Source organism: Macaca nemestrina, chromosome 7 (genome assembly GCF_043159975.1).
Source record: "Macaca nemestrina isolate mMacNem1 chromosome 7, mMacNem.hap1, whole genome shotgun sequence".
In the NCBI taxonomy this organism is placed as follows: Eukaryota; Metazoa; Chordata; class Mammalia; order Primates; family Cercopithecidae; genus Macaca; species Macaca nemestrina.
The window spans coordinates 47,752,264-47,773,765 of record NC_092131.1 but is presented as its reverse complement, the minus strand read 5'-3'; the positions used below and the strand labels follow the sequence as shown (position 1 = coordinate 47,773,765).

The 21,502-nt window shown below is 34.7% G+C and overlaps 1 protein-coding gene across 4 annotated transcripts in view; it reads left to right on the top strand.

Annotated features, from left to right (window-relative positions):
* The window catches only part of LOC105473647 (protein phosphatase, Mg2+/Mn2+ dependent 1A), a 53,127-nt gene that overhangs the window by 9,433 nt on the left and 22,192 nt on the right, over positions 1-21,502 (top strand). Inside the window, exons 1-2 of one of the 4 annotated variants that reach the window (XM_011727546.3) lie at positions 3,735-3,750; positions 4,520-4,596. The exons of the other annotated variants lie outside the window; for them this stretch is intronic. The gene's annotated coding sequence lies outside the window, so the exon portion shown is untranslated. Of the gene's footprint in view, positions 1-3,734; positions 3,751-4,519; positions 4,597-21,502 lie in introns of those variants that run through there. 4 annotated transcript variants of the gene reach the window in all.

The following is a 21,502-nucleotide window of genomic DNA, read 5'->3' as shown; positions in this document are numbered from 1 at the left end:
CCAGCTTTGGTTTTCTCTTTAAGCAAAGCTCATTTCTAATATTTCTTCTTCCACAAAGTCGTCTCTGACCCCCAGAGTGTTTAATCTCTCCTTTCTCTGTACTTAAAGCAATGTCTGTGTATTATTTCTGTCATATGTTTTAACTTTAGGTATTTTGTGTTTAAATTATAAGTGCATTTAGTTAATTCTAAAGGGAAAAATAAATTTTTACTTTACCCAAAGGCTAGCGGCTATCACAGTGCTTTATGGATAGTAGACATTCAGATATTTGGTAAATATTAAGCAAAATCTACCTGGAGTGGAAGTGATTGTTGTAGGAGGAGGTAGTAGGAGTAGTTACAAGCTTTATTGTAGCAGACGTTTCTGACTCTCTTCCTGTGTGTTATTTTTTCCGAACCTGGATATTTAAGTGTGAAGATAATACAAATCTGAAGTGTGGCAGTGTTCTTATATTGATGTAGAAGACTAGGGTGACTGATTCTGGACCTGCAGGCATCATTTTAACTTCCTCCATTTTGGCTTTAAGGATTAACAGGACATTTATAATCACATATCTCTTTTCAGAGTATTTTATATTTGCAAATATTATCGTGAACTTTGTGTCCTTTTAACCAGAGAGGAATTTTGGAATCACAGGAATTAGATGATGTGTGAAAGAGAGATAACTATCAGCTGACCTAATTTGAATCCAACAAGTATCTAATGATATGCATACTCTGTGTTCAAATAAACCTCTAAACTAGACTTTCAAGCTTATCAAAATGTTAGACTATTTTCAGTGTTTGGAAAATACAAGCTGGGTGTGGTGGCTCACGCCTGTAATCCCAGCACTTTGCGAGGCCAAGGCAGGTGAATCACAAGGTCAGGAAATCGAGACCATCCTGGCATGGTGGCGTGGGCATGGTGGCCATGCGCCTGTAGTCCTAGCTACCCAGGAGGCTGAGGCAGGGGAATTGCTTGAACCCGGAAGGCACAGGTTGCAGTGAGCCGAGATCGCATCACTGCATTCTAGCCTGGCAACAGAGCAAGACACCATCTCAAAAAAAGAAAAAAAAAAAAAAGAAAATACATAGTAAAATTTATTGGCTTTTTAAATGGATAATTTCATATAATCAGTCAGTGCCTGCTTAGATCCATTTGTTGGAGAACAATGCTAATGAGACCTCTTGATTCTTTGTGTGTCTCTTATGTTTTCCTAACCTTGACATTAGCAACTAACAATGATAACTATCATTATTGAGCACTTATGTGCCAGGGACTATTATAATAAATTTTCAATTATTATCTCATTAAATCTTCACAGCAGCCCTATGAGCTAGATGCTGTTACTACCTATATCTTAGCAGATGAGGAAATTGAAACAGAGCAGTTATTTGCCAAGAGTTTCAGAGCTAGTAACAGAAGCCTTAATACATGTCCTTGGACTTTTCAAAAGTAATCGGTTGATCCATGCAGTTTCATTGCTACTGCTGAAAGTAAGTCTCTTGGCCATTGGGATGGGTCAGAAAATCTTTGTACATGAAGGATATGACTATTGTTCCATTGTACCCAGAGAGTGAATCTTGTGATTGAGTTGGGATTTGAGGTGGCAATGTACACTAAGTTTGAAAAGTATGTTATCATATGTTAGCTCCCTTTAAAAATTTTCCCCAAGAAGAGCTATTACATTTTTTAATATTAAAAAAGTATATGATATGGCCGTAATACAATTAGTTCTACAAGCCATACACACTTTTTTCTTACGACTTAAAATTTATTCATGTTTACTACTTTGCAACCCACTGATATAAATTATTTCACTGATCCTTTATTCAAATGAAATAGTGAGTCTAAGAAGATAGTCTTAAACACAAGCTACCTAAGTTTACAATAGAGATTATACTATAAATGGAAACTTCAGTGTTTATTGAAAATAAATTCCTTAAAAACAGGTCTTGTTTCATTCATTTTAAAGAGATAATCAATATATGACTGTTAAATTTTTGTAGTCTCCCTGTTCATTTTCTGATGAACACATGACAGAAAGTTGAATGTGAGCTGGAAATATAACAGACTATGAGAAAGCATGGGTCATGTATAATTCACTTTAAATTTAGGCTGGTGTTTTGTATTCATCTATGATATGACCACCTCAGGCAGGGATGTAAGTAAACATTCTTTTTTTAATTATACTTTAGGTGGCTTAATTATTTTAAAGAATATGTTATTTAATAATTGTATATTGTACCGTTTCAAAGAATAAGAATATAATTCATTGCCAACTTTGAATGTCTTGGATTCTTAGTACTACCTTCTTCTTTAACGTGACTGGTAGGATCACATCAAATTTGGTACTGTGTGTATAAAGATGAAGTGTGCTTACCTTTATTACCCAAATTCAGAAATGAAAATGTGAATGATAAAAGATAAGGTATGGTTATATATTTTTTTGTTTTTGTTTTCCAAACAGAATCTCGTAACTTACCAGGCTTTAGAAAAACATCTTTGCAGTATACCATCATGCCTCAGAATGTTAAGTAGATAGTAAATAAAATTTTCATTTTTTGTAAAGCAGTAGGGTATTATCCTTTCTGAGAGCCTGTACGGCCCTTTTGGATGCCAAAGGGCCAATCTTAGAAGTGGCAGCTTTTGTTTTGTGGTCAACCCACAGCTTACCCTGTTAGTCTGTATCTGCCATCTTCATTTTCTCTTTCTGCATAAATGCTGCTTGATACAGTAAGCAGGTGTTTCAGCTAGTCAGCCCTCTAGTGTGATCTTTTTTGGTTTGCTACAGTTAGTAAAATAAGTAGCTCTGTAAGTGTAAATAGTATTACTTGTTTTATGTGGTAAAACTCCAAGATTAAGTTAGAGATATTTTTGGCTAGAATACATTGAAAATGGATTTCCCAGCTCCCAGAAATTTGTTTGTGTCTGAATTACTTTATACTTGGCTTCTTGCATAGAGAAAAGTTTAGAAAACATCCGTCCATGAATGTTGAATGAATGAGCAGATGAATAAATAAATAGCTCAGGGAAAGAAAATATGTCATAACTACGTTTTTTCTCTTTTGTTCCCTTCATTATGTGGCATTTTTCAATAATGGGAGTGTGTCTCTAATGATGTCGATAAACTTTTTAAAGTCATTGATGAACAGTAGTGTGAAAATCAAGTTTTGATTAAGCCGTAGATTTCTTTTAGGGTCCAATATTTTCTTTTTAGAAATCCATTATGATATTTTTGTAGGGATAAAAGACAACCATGTATTCTATAGATGGAAAATGGTAGGATACAGTTTGTTAGGCCAGCTTCTCTGAAAATACCTTTTCCTACATAGATGATAATCAGTGTTGACAAGGGAGAAGCCAGGGTATAATGGCTGTTATTCATTTGTCTTCATGTATTCGTCAAGTGTCATGTGCTAAATATGAACAAAAAAGCCATGATCTCTTTCTTCCTCCTGGATCTTAAAATCTAAAGTGAGATAATTCACCAGGTAAGTGCTGTGATAAGGGAAATAGAGGATTCTTTGAGCTTATGACTAAGGATAGATCTGTTTCCTGAGACGTGAAACTAAGAAGTGGCGAGAGTTGAGAAGTTCATTTTGGGCCATGTGATTTGGGGTGTGGCTATTCAAGTATAGGAGGTAGGTCGTTACACATTTTTTAAGCTATTAAATAGACTTTCATTTGAAAAGGTTTTTTTCTCTCTTACTTTCCTCAGCATCTATCTTCCTACACAAAAAACATCTCATGTCACAATTCATGGACGCAGTGAGTGACTCTATTTTGAAAAATGTTAGATTATATCAACAGAAGTCTGTTAGAGGCAAAGGCTTTTGGTCATTTTTTTCAGCAGGGACATTTCATATATGTAAAATATTTAGAATCCCCATGTATTTGTATATAAATGAATGTTTTACCATCTTAAATGTTTAATAAGTTATATTTTTCCTTTCTTTCAACTTAAGTATATAAGGTTACCAGCAAACATTTGTAAATGCTCTATGTGAGGGGTTTTGTTTATTAGTTTTAAGCGAGAGAAAAAAGGTTAGATTGGGTCAGGAAGTCAGTTATTGTTTTCTCCGTTAGTCTGAGTCCAAATCCTCAACTATGCAGGGATTTAAAAGTAGCAAACTAGGAATTGAATCCTCTTCAGTTTTGGATAACTTGAATAAGACAAGTTATCCAAAACTAGTAAGACAGGTTATCCGTAACTAGTAAGACAAGTTGTTCAAAACTGATAAATCTGAATTAGTTAACAGATGAGGCAAATTGAGATTGTAAATGCTAAAGCATTCTTAAAAACTTTAAAAACTAAATAGTTCTATGCCGTGTAAGTCTTTTTAGTATTTTGCTTGTACTATAATTGTAGTGAAAATAGGTCAGTATCTAATTTTTATAGTCACTAGAGCCCTCCAACTAAATTTAGCTTAGATATTTTTCTAGCAACTATATACTTACAAAGTTTACTTTTAAAAACTTGTGTAATACATGCCTTTATAGAAATTTAAGAAGACTGTTTACGGATTATGTACTTCAGATCACAGCACAACTAGAAGATGTTGATACATTAAATAAAAAATCAGGAAACCTATGAAGAACATCAGAAGTGACAAGGTGTGTTCACTTGCACTTTGTGAGATTGAAACTGCTGCCAGTATCTGTGCAGAGTATGGTTTGAGTACTTTTATATTTTAACTGATTTAGCAAAGACTAATTATTTTTTGAATAATTTTGGGGTTAAAAAAATTGGTCTTTAGCATAGAAGAGCTTTACCCAGTTTACTTTAGTTGGTTCAGTTGGTTGATTTTGGTTTGCTTTTTGAAATTTTGTATTGTCTTAATTTGGGGCACATTGAACTCAGTTACAGTTCATTTGCATTAGAATTCATTTGGGTGAAGTTTATTGTTGAAGGAGGGTAAGTAAATATTTAACCGAAAAAGTGAAGTAAATATTCAAGGCTATAAGGTGAAATATTTGTCAGCTGAGAAATTTTCAGATAACTTTTTTAACCTTTGAAAAAAAATTTACTACAGCATGAGTATTTTTTATGCTGCTATATATAATCCATAGTTACGTTTTTTAACCTTTTTATGTAAAATATTGATTAAAAAACCATACAATCATAGTAATCTTTTAAAATTGCTTTATAATTCACATAGCATAACATTCATCCATTTAAAGTTTACAGTTCAGTAGTCTTTAGTATATTCAGACTTATGCAACCATTAACACAATTTAATTTTAGAACGTTTTCATCACCTCCAAAAGATACCCTGTACTCATTAGCAGTCACCCCCCATTCACCAGTCTCTCAGCCCTTATCAACCATTAATCTACTTTCTGTCTATAGATTTGTCTAGTTTAGATATTTTATATAAATGGAATACAGGTAACTTTATTAGTGATTTTTCATTTACATGTGTATTGTATGCCTCATGAGATAGCTATGATTAAGTTAGCTTTCTTTTACAACTTAAATAACAATTCTTGTCTGACTGGGAAAAAGTACTAAGTAATTGAGAGACTGCATCCCAATTTAAACCAAGAACCAGACTCCTTACTAGTATAACTCAAAAGAATGTGTACCATTAGCCCTTACTCCTAGTGGTGTGTTTCACTGTGAATTGTTCAGCAGCCTCTCAGCTTCCCGTAAATACCAGTTAAGTCTTAAACTCAGACTTGCATGAGTTTACTGAGATATGTTTACCTTTGCATCTGGCTTGCCTAGAGTCTACCTTCTTAATCCCCTACTAAGTCCAAGAATGAGGAAGAATTAAAAGCAAGAAAGGAGATATAGAAGAAGAGATTGCTCAGGCTGAGGAGGGGCAAAGTGATAAGAGCAGGATTAGAAAGGGACATTAAAAATTCAAGGATACTGAGTTTGTGGGCATCAGAATAAAACTTGGAGGCTGTTTTAAGAGAGAATAAAACCTAGAGGGAAGGAATAAAAGACAAAGATGTTGTAAAACATAGGTAAAATATTTAAAACTTTTAGTACTGAATTTTGAATTTTAGGCATATGTCAGTGAAGCACAAAGGATAGCCTCGTTTTCTGATGAGCTTTAATACCCTTAAGATACTTTCTTTCTGGAACAGTGTGTAGGAATTTTGAAGCTGAACGATAATCATGTGTTCTCTTTGGTTTGTTCTAACATCTTCAGATTGGAACCAGTACAGAGTAGGAAACCCATATCACCTTGGGATTATTTTTCAGATAAATCTTCCAGAGGATTAAATGGCACTATCCCCCTCGGCTCCAAGTAGGAGGGGAAGAATCCTATTTTAGGTGCTGTCAGATTCAGTGGGCTGCGTCGTTCACTTTTTAGCCAGAAAATGGAGCTCAATGAGAAATCGCAGCTTCCAAAGAAAATCATACCTTGATTTTATAGGTCAAAGGCTTTCTGATTAGATCAGGATTGTTACTGAGATTTTAGGGGCATTCAGTTAAAGTGCCCCAAGAAGAGTGATAAATCACATATAGGTGTAAAGTCAGTAAAGTCCTTTAATAAGCAGACTGGAAATTTAGGGGGAGGGGAATACACATTGTTAGACTGTTGGTACCTCTATTTGACTGCTAGGATGATGATATATTTTAAATTCTATATTCAGTTTCTTATCAGAAATACTGCCTACAATATCTTATACTTAATTTTTTAAGGAACAGGTGATAAAGATAGGTTATATTTTCTTCAGAGTAACTGATATTCATTATTTAATAGATAAAATGTGTTATCTGAATGTTTATAGTAGCGGAAACCAAGTTTACAAAATGTGTATATATAATTTGTTTTCGTTTCTTATAAAAGATTTCCTCTATGTAAATCTTCCTGTTTTATAGATGATCTGTATTATAGGAGAAACAAGAGTATTTGTTGATTTAACTGGCTAATCTACAGGACTGAGTATTATTAGAGGAGTATTTAAACATAGAAGTCTGTGAAAATATTTTTAGTGCTGAGGGAAATTGTAGGGACTTTCTAGAACCGCAAACTAATAGAAAACTTTTGGCCAGGCATGGTGGCTCAAGCCTGTAATCCTAGCATTTTGGGAAGCCGAGGCGGGAGGATTGCTCAAGCCCAGGAGTTTGAGACCAGCCAGGGCAACATAGTGATACCTTGTCTCTACAAAAAAATATTTTAAAATTAGCTGGACGTAGTGGCACACCTATACTCCCAGCTACTTGGGAGGCTAAGGTGAGAGGATCACCTGAGCCCAGGAGCTCCAGGCTATAATTTTGAGTTGTGATCGTGCCACTGCACTATAACCTGGGTGACAGAGCAACACTGTGCCTCAAACAAACAAAACAAAACCCTTCTACCTTTAAAGATGTGAGGATGTAAAGATTGCTGTGATTTAAATATAAATCATAAATATATAAAATATGAGATAACAGAAGAGTATTTGTTAAACAAAAGTAAGCTCTGCTACTTAGGCACTATCATTTTGGTGATGTTTTCTGATTCTCGTAGTGCAATAAATGTTAAACTTTACTACTACCTTAGCCATGTTGCAGGGAATTGACATGAATAGAGAGATAAGTTAATAGTTCCTGGGTTTTGGCTGGGTGTGGTGACTCATGCCTGTAATCCCAGGGAGGCTTAGGTCGGCAGATCAGGAGTTCAAGACCAGCCTGGCCAACATGGCAAAACCCGATCTCTAATAAAAATCTTAAAAATTAGCCGAATGTGGTGGTGCACACCTGTAGTCCCAGCTACTCAGGAGGCCAAGGCAGGAGAATTGCTTGAACCTGGGAGGTGGAGGTTGCAGTAAGCCAAGATGGTGCCATTCTACCCCAGCCTGGGTGACAGAGGGAGACTCCATCTCAGAAAAAAAAAAAAAGTTCCTGGACTTCAAGGGCACCCTAATGTGCAGGTCTTAAATTCTTAGAGCCTACTTTTATGGACCATTTATGTTATTGTTGTTGGAGAATTTGATTTTCTTTTTTGTCTTCCCCTTTCCCTTGGCCTTTGTAGGTTTTTTGAAGTGTACATACTTTTATGTATTTACTTTTTTATTGAGCACTTCCCAAATGGCAACTTTATTATTTTATTTCTTCAACTCAGTTGCCTAGTTTACTTCATTTGTATCTAATCTATGTAACTCACCCTTTTGAGTTTTTAATATCAACATTTTAAAATTTATTTTTTTAGATTCAGAGGTGTGCATATGCTTGTTACATGGATATTGCATGTATAATGGTGGAGGTTGGGCTTCTAGTGTACCCATCACCCAGATAGTGAAGGTTGTACCCAATAGGTACTTTTTCAACACTCACCCTCTCCCAGCCAATTGTTTTTATTTCTGAAAGTAATATTTCTTTCTCGGTCTGCATGATAATTTTTTTATAGTTTCTTATTTTTCATTAGTTTTCAAAAAATACCTTGTCGGGCATTTTGTACATAGATATAATATCTTAAATATTTGCTAATTCCAATATCAGAAGTCCTTAGGAAGTTGTACTTATGGTAGTTTGTTTCTGTATTTGGTGATTTTTTTTTTATAAGCTAACATTTGATTAAACTGAACATTTCTCCATCCTCTGTATAATTGCTTACAATTTAATTTCCACTTCTTTTTTTAGCATAAAAGAGTTTCATTTTCCGTTTTATACTCAATAAATTGTTTAATTAGCCAGTATTTTTACCAGTTTCTGTACTTATTGTTCCTTGCATCTTCTCTGAGTCCACTTTTCTTCTTGCTGAAGTACATCCTTTAGTAATCCTTTTAGTAAGGTTGGCTTGTAAATGTCCTTAGTTTTTGTGTGAAAGTATGTTTTATGCATTACTTTGTTTTTCAGCTGGATAGAGAATTCTTGGTTGATAGGGTTCCTCCGATCAGCACCGTCAGTATGTTATTTCATTGTCTTGTGAAACTTGGCAAACTTGAATCTCTGAGAAGTCTGGTCTGTGCCTAATTGTTATGCTTCTGTATGTAATATTTTTTTTTTCTGGTAGTTTTTTAAAAGATTGCATTTCTTTATTTCACCACTACTTACTGTGTGACCTTGGGCAAGTTCAAAATGGAGATAAAATTGTATCTGTGTCATAGGGTTGTAATGAGGATTAAGTTTTAAAGCACTTAGAACAGAGCCTTGCATATTGTAAGTGTGACATGTTAATGTTTGTTTTGCCATACTTGGTATTCTAAACACATTTCTAAATTATGCTTAACTATGTTGTTTTATCTATAGCTCCTCTTTGAAATACATTGTTGATGGGAAGACTCATACCTTTCTTTGTTTCTAGAAAATTCCTTAGCCTTCATATCTTTGAATATTTGTTTTCCAATATTCCTTCTTAGTCTCTGTATTATGTTCTAGGTGGATCCTCAGTATTATTTTCTAATTTACTAATTCACACTTGGACTTTGTCCAGCTAGAGTTTATGTGGCTTCAGTTTTTATTTCTCAGTGAATTTTAAAAAAATATTCAGGCTGTCTCTCTAGCAGCCACCTATTCTGGTTTGATTTCTGCCTGTTTTTAATTTTTCTCCCCTTAGTGGCTATTATGGCTTCCTTTTAACATTTGAAATTATTTTCAGATTGTCATTTTTTCTTCTAGAATGAATTACAGTTGTTGATTTTATTGGCTGTTCATCTTAGTTTAGTTTTCTTCGTGTGTTCTGAGTTTGCTTTTGCAGTCTCCTGTTGACTGGAAAGTTCTTTGTTTTGTTTTCTTTTTCACTCTTCTTATCCAGTGGTTTTACATGCACCTACATCTCCATCTAAAACCACATCTTTATGTTGGAGGTTTGATTCCCTTGATTCTTGGTAACATCAGGATGAGGCTTCTCTTTCCAAGAATAAAACACAAACTAAGATCTATATTTCTTCTCACTGGACACATAGTTTCATCCAAACCATAGCCCCATGCAGTGGTTAGTAGTAGCTTTTTCTGGCTCCTTTCATAGGTTGGAAGAGCCTCTCCACCTTAGGTATTGGTTTCAAGCAGTGAGCCTGAGGTTCTATCCCAGCCGTGCATGGGTACCTTTTTAGTGCCTGTTACTATCCCTACAGGATGTAGACTTTTGGCCATCTCTGTTGCTTGAGCCCAGAAGGCTCACAGTTGTAGCTTAACAAACTGCTTTGTATTTAAAGAGTTCAGTGGCTTGGTCTTTTTTAGTATTTTTTTGTATAGTTAATATATATTTAACATATATTAAAGTGTTTGGAACAGAAGTACATTTCAAAAGTGAATATACAGATCCATTTGGTTGAAAGTTAGTTGTCTTAGTCCATTTTTGTGTTGCTATCACAGAAGATCACAGGCTGGGTAATTTATTAATAATAGAAGTTTATAAACTTCTATTATTAGCTGTCGGTTCTGGAGGCTGGTGTAAGTCTAAGATTGAGGGGCTGCATCTGGTGAGGGCCTTCTTGCTCTATCATCCTGTGGTGGAATGCAAGAGAGCACAAGAGCAAACAAGGGCAAGATGGGGCCTGACTTCATTTTACCAGGAACTCACTCCTAAGATAAGGGCATTTGAGGGCAGAGCCTTCATCACCCAGTTACTTTTTATGGACTCACTGGTTATTACTGTCACAATGGCAATTCAATTTCAACATGAGTTTTGGAGGTGACATTCAAATCTTAGCAGAAGTCAGCATTTAAAATCAGTGTATATCCTACATACCCTTCAGAAAGATACTAGTTTACTCTCCTACTTATGAGAGGTATTTTTTTTTATTCCTTTGACAATATTGGGTGTTACAATTTTTTAATCGTTGATAAGGTAATGTATAAAAAATTTGTGTTTAGTAGCTAGCATGATTGATCATTGCTCCATATATTTATTAGCCATTTATATTCTTTTGTTTATTTAATTGCCTGTTCACATTCATTGCCCATTTCTTTTCCTTTAAAGTGTTCATTTTTATTGTCTTCTAAAATAGCTGTTTGTATATTGTAGTAATATTAACTTTTATGTATATATTGCGGATACTTAAAAGACGTTTGCTTTTCAGGTTAATGAGCTTTATTTTATAGTGTAGAAGTTTTTTTCTCTGGAGTCATTTTTCCTTATTCCTTTGAAGTCAGTCTTGTCATCCTTAGAAAGTCCTTTCCTACTGTAAGATTACAGAAATATTTGCCTACATCTACTGGTATCATTTTATTATTAATACTTCACACTTCAAGCTTTTAATCTCTTGGTATTTATTTTAAGGTGTGATGTTGTAGGGATTCAGCTACCCACCACTGGAGGACAGAAGCAGAAAAGATCAGCTTTCAGACACCCATTATTGAATCTCTGTTCCCAGAGAGCTCTTTCTGGATTCTCAGTTCTGTTTCACTCATCAGTTTATTCCTGCATTAGTATTGCCTCTTAAATACTGTAATTTTGAAATTACAGTTTAAGTATCAGGTATTGCAGATGCTCATGATTTTAGGATTGTTTTGGCTATTCACATTTATTCATATGTATTTTGAAATTATTTAATCAAGGTCTGGGAACAAAAAGGTCCAGTTGTGATTATATTGAATTTATAGATTAATAAAGGGAGGATAACCATCTTCACAATTTTGAATCTTCCTATCCAAGAAAAAAAAGTGTGTTTTATTCTGAAGCCCTCTTAAAAAGGTTCTATTTCTTGTTATTTATTTAAATATACTTTTATTTGTTTTCTCTTAACTTTTTAAGTGATTACTGTTAATCATTTTCATATATAATTTTCTATAGTCAGATAATCTTATTGAGTATTTTTTCCCTATCATTTCAGGTTTTGAGTTTGCCATCATGTAGTCATTAACTGCAAATAATAATTTGATCTTATAATTTTATGCCTCTTTTTGTTAGCCTTGGCTTATCTCAATAACCATTATTTCTAGACATTGCTAAGTTACAGGGATAAGAGTTGGTTTCCTTGTTCTTTTTTCTTTCCTGGGAATTGTTCTAGTACTGAGGTTTTTCCTCTTTGGCTTGAAGTAAGTATTAAGGAATACATTTTATCAAATCTCTTTTAGAATATGATGAGATGATCATATGAATTTTTTTAAACTTTTACAAAGATGACTTATATTAGTCAGCTGCCTAATGTTGGCTCATTGTTATGTTCCTAAAATGAACCCTATTTGGTGATTTGTAATATATATTTTACTTGTGTTTTTGCGTCTGTATTAATGAGTATGTTTGGACTGTGGTTTTTTTTTTTAGTGCTGTCATTGTCAAATTTTATAGAAAGATTATGATAGGTTTGTAAAAAGAATTGGAATTTTTTTCTTGTAATCTCTAGATAATTTAATTTGAGAGTTACATGCTTCCTTAAGGCTTGAAAGGTCCTGTTTTGAAATAATCTTGCCTGATGCACTTTTATTTTTAATAGCTTATTTTGAGAACAATCCAAATTTAAAATTTGCAAAAATAATATAATGAACTTCCATATTTATTTAAATGGCCAGTTATTAACATTTTTCCACATTTGTTTTACAAACTTTTTCCCCTGTGTATGTGCATATATGTATTCATATTCTCTTGGCATGCACACACACAGTTTGTTATTTTTTAGTTTTGCTGAACCATTTAAGACTCAGTACAGACATCATGAACCTTTACTCTTAAATATTTAAATGTGTGCCCCCTAAGAACAAGAACTATAACTTTCTCTTACATAACCGTAGTTCAGTTATCAAATTTAGGAAATTTAACATTCATACAATACTATTATCTAATATATGACCCATAGTCAGATTTTATCAGTTGTCCCAGTAATGTGCTTTATAACAATCTTCCCCACCGCACTCCTTTACCCTCTGCCTTCATCCAAGCTGGTCCATAATCACATATTACAGTTTGTTTTGATCTCCTTGGTCTCTATTAACCTGGACTGGTTCTTTAGTCTTTCTGCATTTTGTTTTTCAGGAACTCTGGAGTTTTTTGAGGAATAGTTCTTTAATAACTTCCTCATATTGTTCCAAGTTTCTGGTCTTCACTCTAGCACTAATTGAAAACAAAAAATTATTTTCCAAGAACTGTTACTTTCCTCCATATTTTCGAATTTATCAACAGAGAATTGTACAGAGTGATTTATTTTACAACAATAAAATTCTGTTTGTGAGGTGAGTATAGCCTGTTTGGCTTCTAATTTTAAATAATTTTTTTAGTTAGACTATTTAGTTGCTTACCTATTTTATTTTTTTCACATATAACATGTTCTGTAATTTTACATAATCCTTCAGCTTTTATTTTATTTTGTTTGTGTATGTGGTTCATTTTTCTTTTTAGGTTGAATATTTTGTATACTGATATTTTTTAGTATACTGATTTTTTTAAACTAAGTGTGAATTTTTTTTCCTATTTTTCAGCACACTTGCTGGCTTAAATGTGAGTTTTCTTAATAAGGTTTGGTCACATCTCAGAATTTGATAGGGGATTTTTCTCATTATTGTTTCTAAATATTCTATAATTGTAGAAATATATAAACTCAATGCAAACTGGAGAAATGTATAAACTCAATGCAAAGCTTACTTTTAAAGCAATTTCCAGATGTTTGAGGTTTTCTTCTTTCTGTACACATTATCAATATCTACTGTTAATGTATTAAGTCAGATGTGTCATTTCATTTTCATTTTCTTTTTTTTTTTTTTTTGGTCTGTGGGGTAGGATGGGGGAGTGTGTTAGAAATCTATAAGCTTTTCTTTCCAACATATAATCCAATGTTTGATTTTTCAATTAATGTTTTAAGTGTGTTTGAACAGAATATATAGTCTTGAAATTTTGGACCACATCTTTTACCAATTTAAAACATGGCTCTTATTCTGTTTATTGCTTTATTCCTTGTGATTTACTTCGTCTGAAATTGAAATTGCAATTCTTAGTATCTTTTTTGCCTAGTGTATTTTGACCACAGCAAAGTAGTTTTATACTGACATCTTTATTTTTTAGTTTCTTGGTTTTGATTAGTCTCTTGATTGCATGAATCTATCTTTAAATAGTTTTTCTTTTTTTTCAGATATGAAATTTGGATAACATTACTTTAGGGCTGGCATATTTGATAATGTCTTCCTATGGCCTTTACATATAAATGACAACCTTGCTAGTCATAGTATTCTTGGAATAAAACCTCTTTATCCTCAATGTTTATAGGCATTACTTCGTTGCCTATCATCTGATGTTGCAAAGAAGTCTGGGGCCCGCCTGATTTCTTTTTTTTCTTTTTTTTTTCTTTTTTTGGGCATGTTTATTTTATTTTTTTAATTTGAGATGGAGTCTTGCTCTGTCAGCCAGACTGGAGTGCAATGGTGTGACTAGGCTCACTGCCACCTCCACCTCCTGGGTTCAAGCGATTCTCCTACCTCTACCTCCCGAGTAGCTGGGATTACAGGCATTCATTATCACGCCCGGCTAATTTTTATATTTTTAGTAGAGATGGGGTTTTGTCACGTTGGCCAGGCTGATCTCGAACTCCTGACCTCAGGTGACCCCCTGCCTCGGCCTCCCAAAGTGCTGGATACAGATGTGAGCCATTGCGCCCAGCCGATGGCATGTTTATTTTGTCTGAATTGTATTCTTAAAATTCATAATCTTCAGATTATGCTTTGGTATTGGTCAGTTTCTACTAAATGTATCTAGTATTCGATAAATGCCATTCAATCAACAAGTTCAGTCCTTAGTTTATGATTTATTTCTTCTGTCTTTGAAATTTAATTTTTCCTCCATTATTTGGTTTTCTTATTTACAGTGTGCTAATTAAGCTGTTGGATCTGCATTGTGTGTATCTTTTCTCCAGTCTACTTGCTTTTGTTTCTTTATGCTTACTTGCATACTGGATGGTTTTTGTCCTGTTCATTTTTGCCCCTTGCAGATTGTTTGCTCTAGAGTCTTCATTCCTCATTACTTTTCATGACATTTAAAATATTGCAATGATATTTTTTCTCTCAAATATCTTTTTTTAAGCCTCTGTTGATACTTTTTATATTCTAGATTCTTTTTATTCCTATTTCACAAATTAGGTTTTTAAAAATTTTCTTATATGTAAGTTGTCACCTAGTTTTCTAAGGCAAATCTTCTAGACTGTGACATCATGTTCTTGAGTACTTTTTTATTTCAGAATTTTTGTGTGAGTTCCATAAATTTTGTTTCTGTTTTTTTACTTAAAGGGTGGCAGTTTCCTCTGTTGTTTGCCCAAAAATAGTGTAACTAGATACTCCTTGCCTTTCTGTCAGTATACTAGGATACCATTACCTCTTTCCTCCTTGGAATTTAACAGGCTGAATTATATTAAATTATTTTAGTTATCATATTTCAGTATTTTTTAGAGAAATGATAGGGATTTGGTTCTATTAACCTGTTACAGGTAAGAAACTTTTGTCTCTTGATTTTTCTCGTGATGCTTGTTGAAATTACTGCACATTTTCATCTTTACAAGTTTGGCGGGTTTTCTTTCTCAACAGAGGAACTTGACTGTTGGGCATTGTGCTAATTTCCATGGCTGCTATAACAAATTATCACCAACTGGGTGGCTTAAAACAATACAGATTTATTCTCTTACAGTTCTGGAGGCCACAAGTTCAAAATCATTTTCATGGGGCCAAAATCAAGGTGTCACCAAGAATGTGCTCACTCTTGAGGCTTTAAGGAGGAATCTGTTTCTTGCTTTTTTTCACTTTCCAGTGGCTGTCAGCCTCATCACTTGCTTGGTAGCCACATCCCTCCAATCTTTAAGACCAGCGTCTTCAAATCTCTGTCTGCTCTGTCTTCACATCACCTTCTCTGTGTGTTTCAGATCTTCCCCTGACTCTCTCTTCTAAGGACATGTGAGTTCATTTAGAGGTCTCTGGATAATCCAGGATTCTCTCTCCATCTCAAGATTCTTAATCACATCTGCAAAGACCTTTTTTTCCAAATAAGGTAACATTTATAGGATTAGGACTGGTATCTTTGGGAGTCATTATTCAGCCTACTAGGTATCATTTTGTTTTGCTACTTTAGAGTGAGGCAGACATATTAGTCAAAAATTGGATTAGAGTAAAGCCTCATAGATTCTGCTGTTTGTTAGAATCACAGATATTGTCCTCTTTACCGAATGATGCAAACTCTGATGCCATGGTGGAAAAGTACATAAATTGAATTGGATGTGGTCAATAAAGATTGCTAGGGACTCTGGAGAATGCATGTTGTTCTGGGGAGAGGAAATATGTGAAGGTCAAATTCAGGTTATCAGCTTGTAGTCCTAGTTTGTAGCTGCTTTTTTCTTTGCATTTCTTACAAGCTGGTCTTGCTGTAGTGAAATAATTTTGTGTGTCTCTTATAATCTTGATATTGAGAATAAGAGTTTTTTTAATGGGAATTCCACCCACATGATTTTAAAGTATTACTTTACTAATGATGTTTACTTAGGTGTCCCCAGAACTTTAGTCTTCTCATTTAACGTTTTATACATTTCTCAGAACAAGGTAATTGACAGATAATCAAGGTTGCTTATTTATTGATGAGGAAAGTTAAACATTAAGCCAGAGGACTTGTCCAGCATCACATATTGGATAGACCTATAACTTTTAACTTTAATCTTGTGATGACAGGTATTTCCATTTTTTTTATGTTTCATATGTGTTTTGATGTTGATGTGTCACGTGACATGAAGTGTCTCCCAATTATTGGATAATTGGGCAAGTCTAAGTTCTTTTTACTTTATGTTCATGATTTTGTTTTTCTAGATGTGTTATTTTTATGAATTCAAGTTTCTTCTTTTTTATCATGTTATTAGAGTTAAACTAATGAAAAGTCATATAGAGATGAAATTGGTTTTGAAATATAATGAGTAGATATTTGCTTGGCTGGAATTTTTTCTCACAGATTTTTTATAAAGATGTTATGAGTGTATACTTTATATCCAGGAATGTGTGTACACTAGTGGGAGTGTTGGGGGGATGAGGGTGGAAGACATTTTAAGACATACAGGAGGCTGGCGGTGGTAGCTCATGCCTGTAATTTCAGCACTTTGAGAGGCCAAGGCAAGGGGATCACTTGAGGTCAGGAGTTTGAGACCAACGTGGCCAACATGATGAAACCCTATCTCTACTAAAAATACAAAAAATTAACTGGGCGTGATGGCGCATGCCTGTAATCCCAGGTACTTGGGAGGCTGAGGCACAGAATCACTTGAATCCAGGAGCCAAGATCGTGCCGCAACACCCCAGCCTGGGCGACAGAGTGAGACTCTGTCTCAAAAACAAAAACAAAAAAAGACACAGAGGACACAAAGTATACATTCATACGCTCTTTATATCCATACCCATTATCAGTTTGGTGATATGTTATTCTAGTTTCATGAACCTTTACTCTTAGAACTTGGTTTATTCTCTAATACCTTTTGGATTCAGTTTTGCTGTTAAGATGGCTAATACCAATTTGATATTCTTTCCTTTTATGATTGCTCATGTTTTTGTCTAGAACCTTGCATTATAGTATTTTTCTTTTCCTTGCATTTGTATAGTTGTGAACAACTAGGAGTGGGTTTTGAACAGTTAATTCAGTGAGCTTGTTAATTTTGAAAAGGCTTCAACTGAGGAACACTTTCTTCTCATTTCTTTGATGATAGCTTCTCTGTTTCTCCTTCAGAAAGTCTTGTTTTTTATATGCATATTTACTTTATGGGTGCATTCTCCTTGTTACTGAATTTTTATTTGCATCTGATTTTTCTTTGAGTTTATTCAGCAAATATTTATTAATAATCTACTATATACTTTGTGCTAGGGGAGTTGACCTAGGGAACTCAAAGGAAGCTCCTTTGAAGAACTGATGCTTGAGTTGAGATCTCAAGAATGAGTAGGAATTAAACTAAGACATGAGAGAATAGCTGTTAAGGTAGGGAAAGTAGCATTTGTTTATATATTTGGAGGAAGGAGGTATGATAAGTACGAGGTACTGTAAGAAAGCCCTTGTGGTTGGAGTAGAGAATGTAGTGGGAAGGGACAGTATGAAGTGAGATGAGGCTGGAGAAGGTAGGTAGGGACTTGACTATCCAGGGCCTTCATGTGAGCCATATTAAGCAGTTCTTTATCCACCTCCTACCCCCAGCAGTGGAAAGCGTTGGAGAAACTTTTAGTACAGAAGTGATATGGTGAAATTTGCATTTTGAAAGATTTCCTTAGGCTGCAGTTTGGAGAATGAATTAGAGGGATGCCAGGATCCATGTGAAGAGACTAAAGCAGCTAGTATTCTGCAGTGAGAATGATGGTAGCTTGAGACCAGGGCATTGGTAGAAAAAAAGTAGACAGATTTGAGAATGTTTAGGAAGCATATAACCCATGGGATTTGATGATGGACAGATGGGAGATGAGGTAGAGAGAGGTATCAAATATATCCTTAGTTTCTATTTCTTTTTCTGAGTTGGGGTCTTGCTGTATTGCGTAGGCTGGTCTTGAACTCCTGGATTCAATCTTCCCACCCCAGCCTCCAAGTAGTTGGGACTACAAGTATGCAACACCACACCCAGTGAATGTTCTTGGTTTGTATTCACCTTGGTGGATGATGGTGCCATTCACTCGTAAAAGCTGCAGATATGTGAGAGTGCTCAGGGAGGCAGCACAGAATGGGAAAACGGTCTACATGTAAGCCTTGAGGAATGCCAATGTTTAATGGCTTGGGAGATGAAAATGAGCCTGCATAGGAGACTACGAAAAAGCTTAGGGGTAGGAAGAAAGCTGGGAGTGTGTGTAGCATCTTGAAAGGCCAATGGGAAGAGTGTTTCTGGAGGGAGTGTTAAAGTTGAATGCTTCTGTGAGCAACCAGTTTAGAGGAGGGCTAAAAGTGTCCCGTAGATTAAGTGACTTGGAGGAACTTGATTTGGTAGAATGGCCAGACAGCCTTTTGGAGCATCAACATTTTTTTAAAGAAGTTTAACTGTAAAGAGAAGAGAGGCAGGTGGGTAGCTCGAGGGGAATAAGTCACATGAAAACTTATTTTAAATGGGTAACATAGGTGACACTTGTGGCTTTAAAAGTCACACTCCAACTGAGAAAGGTTGATACAAAGGAGAAAAAGGAAAATAGTGTAAGATCCCTGAAAAAACTGTAAGTCATTTAAGACTCCTTTGAAACATGGGCACCAAAGCTAGTCTAGTAGAGGATTTATCATCATTGAGAGGACAGTCCTATTACAGCAGAAAAGTAGGAGGAGAGGGTTCTGAAAGAATTCATTGAAATGATTCACTCATTTATTGATCCTTTTTTTTCCTGTAGCATCCAATCTGCCATTCATTGTCTCTATTGCAATTTTCAATTCAGTAAATTGCTTTTCATTTCCATGAAACTATTTTCAGAGTGCCTCTTTTTTAATTGACAGTCAGTCTGCAATTGTTTTATTCATTCAATGTCATCTCGTATCTTGGTGGGTAGTTTCTAATTTTGCGCTAATGAATACTGAGTCTCCCTCTTTTTAACTGCTGCATTAAGAAAAAGTCATCTTATTTTTCTCTGTTCATTTTTACACTTTATTTAGCCTAAGTATCTGAAATTGGCTTTGCTAGAAATTGTAATTAGTTCACTGTCGTTATCTTTCAGTCCCAGACAGAAAATTTTAGATTTCTTTCTTTTCTCTTCTTCCTTTTTTTTTTTTTTTTTTTAAAGGTCATTTATCTTTGGCAGTTTTAGAGATTTAGAAAATACATAGACTTGTAGGCAGAAGAAGAAACGGCGCTGAGGGAAGTTTTAGTTTTGTTCTGTGACAGTCTTCCTTATCTTGTACGTTGTCTTTAAAAAGCCTACACATTTAGATTTTCATTATCTCATTTGCAAGTATTCAGGATAGCACATGTAGGAGAATTGGAGTGTAAGTCTAGAAACCTAAGTCTTATTCTTAACCTTACTGCTGAACCAGCTTTGTAACCTTGGGCAAATTATTCTATTTCTCTGCACCTTCTCATTTGTAAAATAGGTTTAGACAAGTCATTTCTACATTTTGGCTCTGATTAATTACACACATTATCAAAATCAAATTTGTAACTATAAATATGAGTAATTTTTTATTATTTTTATTTTTTAGAGACAGTGTCTTACTCTGTTGCCTAGGCTGGAGTGTAGTGGCACCATTATAGGTCACTGTAGCCTCAAATTCGTGGGCCCAGGCAGTCCTCCTTCCTTAGCCTCCTGAGTAGCTAGGACTACAGGTGTTCACCACTATGCCCTGCTTATCTTTTTTAAAATTATTTTTTTCAGAGACAGGGTCACGCTGTGTTGCCCAGGCTGGTCTTGAACTGCCCTCAAGTGGTCCTCCCACCTCAGTCTCCCAAAGCACTGGAACTGCAGGCATGTGCCACCATGGTTCTAATCATTTTTAAAGCAACAATCAGTGGGAAATTTCAGCTCCAAATGGGAGAAAAATTTCCAAAGATTAGCCTTTTTTTTTTTTTCCAGATTTGCTACAGTTTTGTTAATGTGCTTATTTCTCATTACCATGGATAACTTTGAGATGGCTGCCTTGGATTACAAACTAGAATTTATTACTATTTCACATAGCTTGGGAAATTAAGTGTAGTTTATGTAGCGTAAATTATCCTTTATAGAGATGTAGCTGCAAGGGTTATGCATTTCTTCTTTGAACCCCAGGTATGCAGTATATTGCTTAATACTCTATTGTTCAATAAATGTGCGTTCCAGAAGTCAGCTGACCATTTGTCCTTATCTTTGAGGACAAAGTCCATACATATGTAAGCATTAGTGAGCAATGTAGAATATAAAGATTTGGTAGCAGTAGAGAGTTTATGCTCTACATCTCCTGCAGATAATTTGAATATTGCCGTATTATACACTGTGGCCTGTGCTGTTTGTTAATGTTCCTTTTCCCCACCTTCCCCAGGGAGCTTGTAGTCTCTTACTATATATTTTTTTCTCTTTGGATTTCCCTTCAGCCTTTAGATTTCTTATCTCTAATGCAAGTCTACTCTAAATTTTTCTCCCAAATGTTTAAAACCAAACCTGTTAACTCAGTGGTCATCTAAGGTCCTCTAGTTACCAGCATCCACCCTTCTTGGAATGCCTGTTTAGCAGTGTTCTTTTGTTATATTAGTAAGAATCACTCCGGTATTATTTGCTAAGAGAATATAATTTTCTCCACATTGTATGTATCTATGTCCTTTGTTTATAGAGCCTGGAGGGGTTCTCTATTAGGCTATGTGTCCCTAGGTAAATAGAAAAATATAATGTAGGGTTTTATTACTCAACTTTTTAAGGATTCTGCTCAAATTGTCGTTGAATAACTCTTGTTACTTTGGGGTAACATGTTGCTTAGGGATTTTAACAACAAAATATATAGAGCATTTAAAAAATTATTATTCACTATAGTCCTGAGTGGATTAAACCAAATGACCAGGTTCAAGACTCTACTATGAGTTCAGCTTTGCTTAGTAAAAGGCAGCGGCTGAACATTAATTAATGACTTCTTGGCCCAGCCTTAGAATTTTTCAGTTTAGAGATTAGTTTGGTTTTAAAAGGTACAGAATATTCACAAAATTTTCTGATTATGTCAAATATTAATTCAGTCTTATTTTTTGTCGTAGTACTTTGTTTTGAAAAGTTTAGATCAACCGA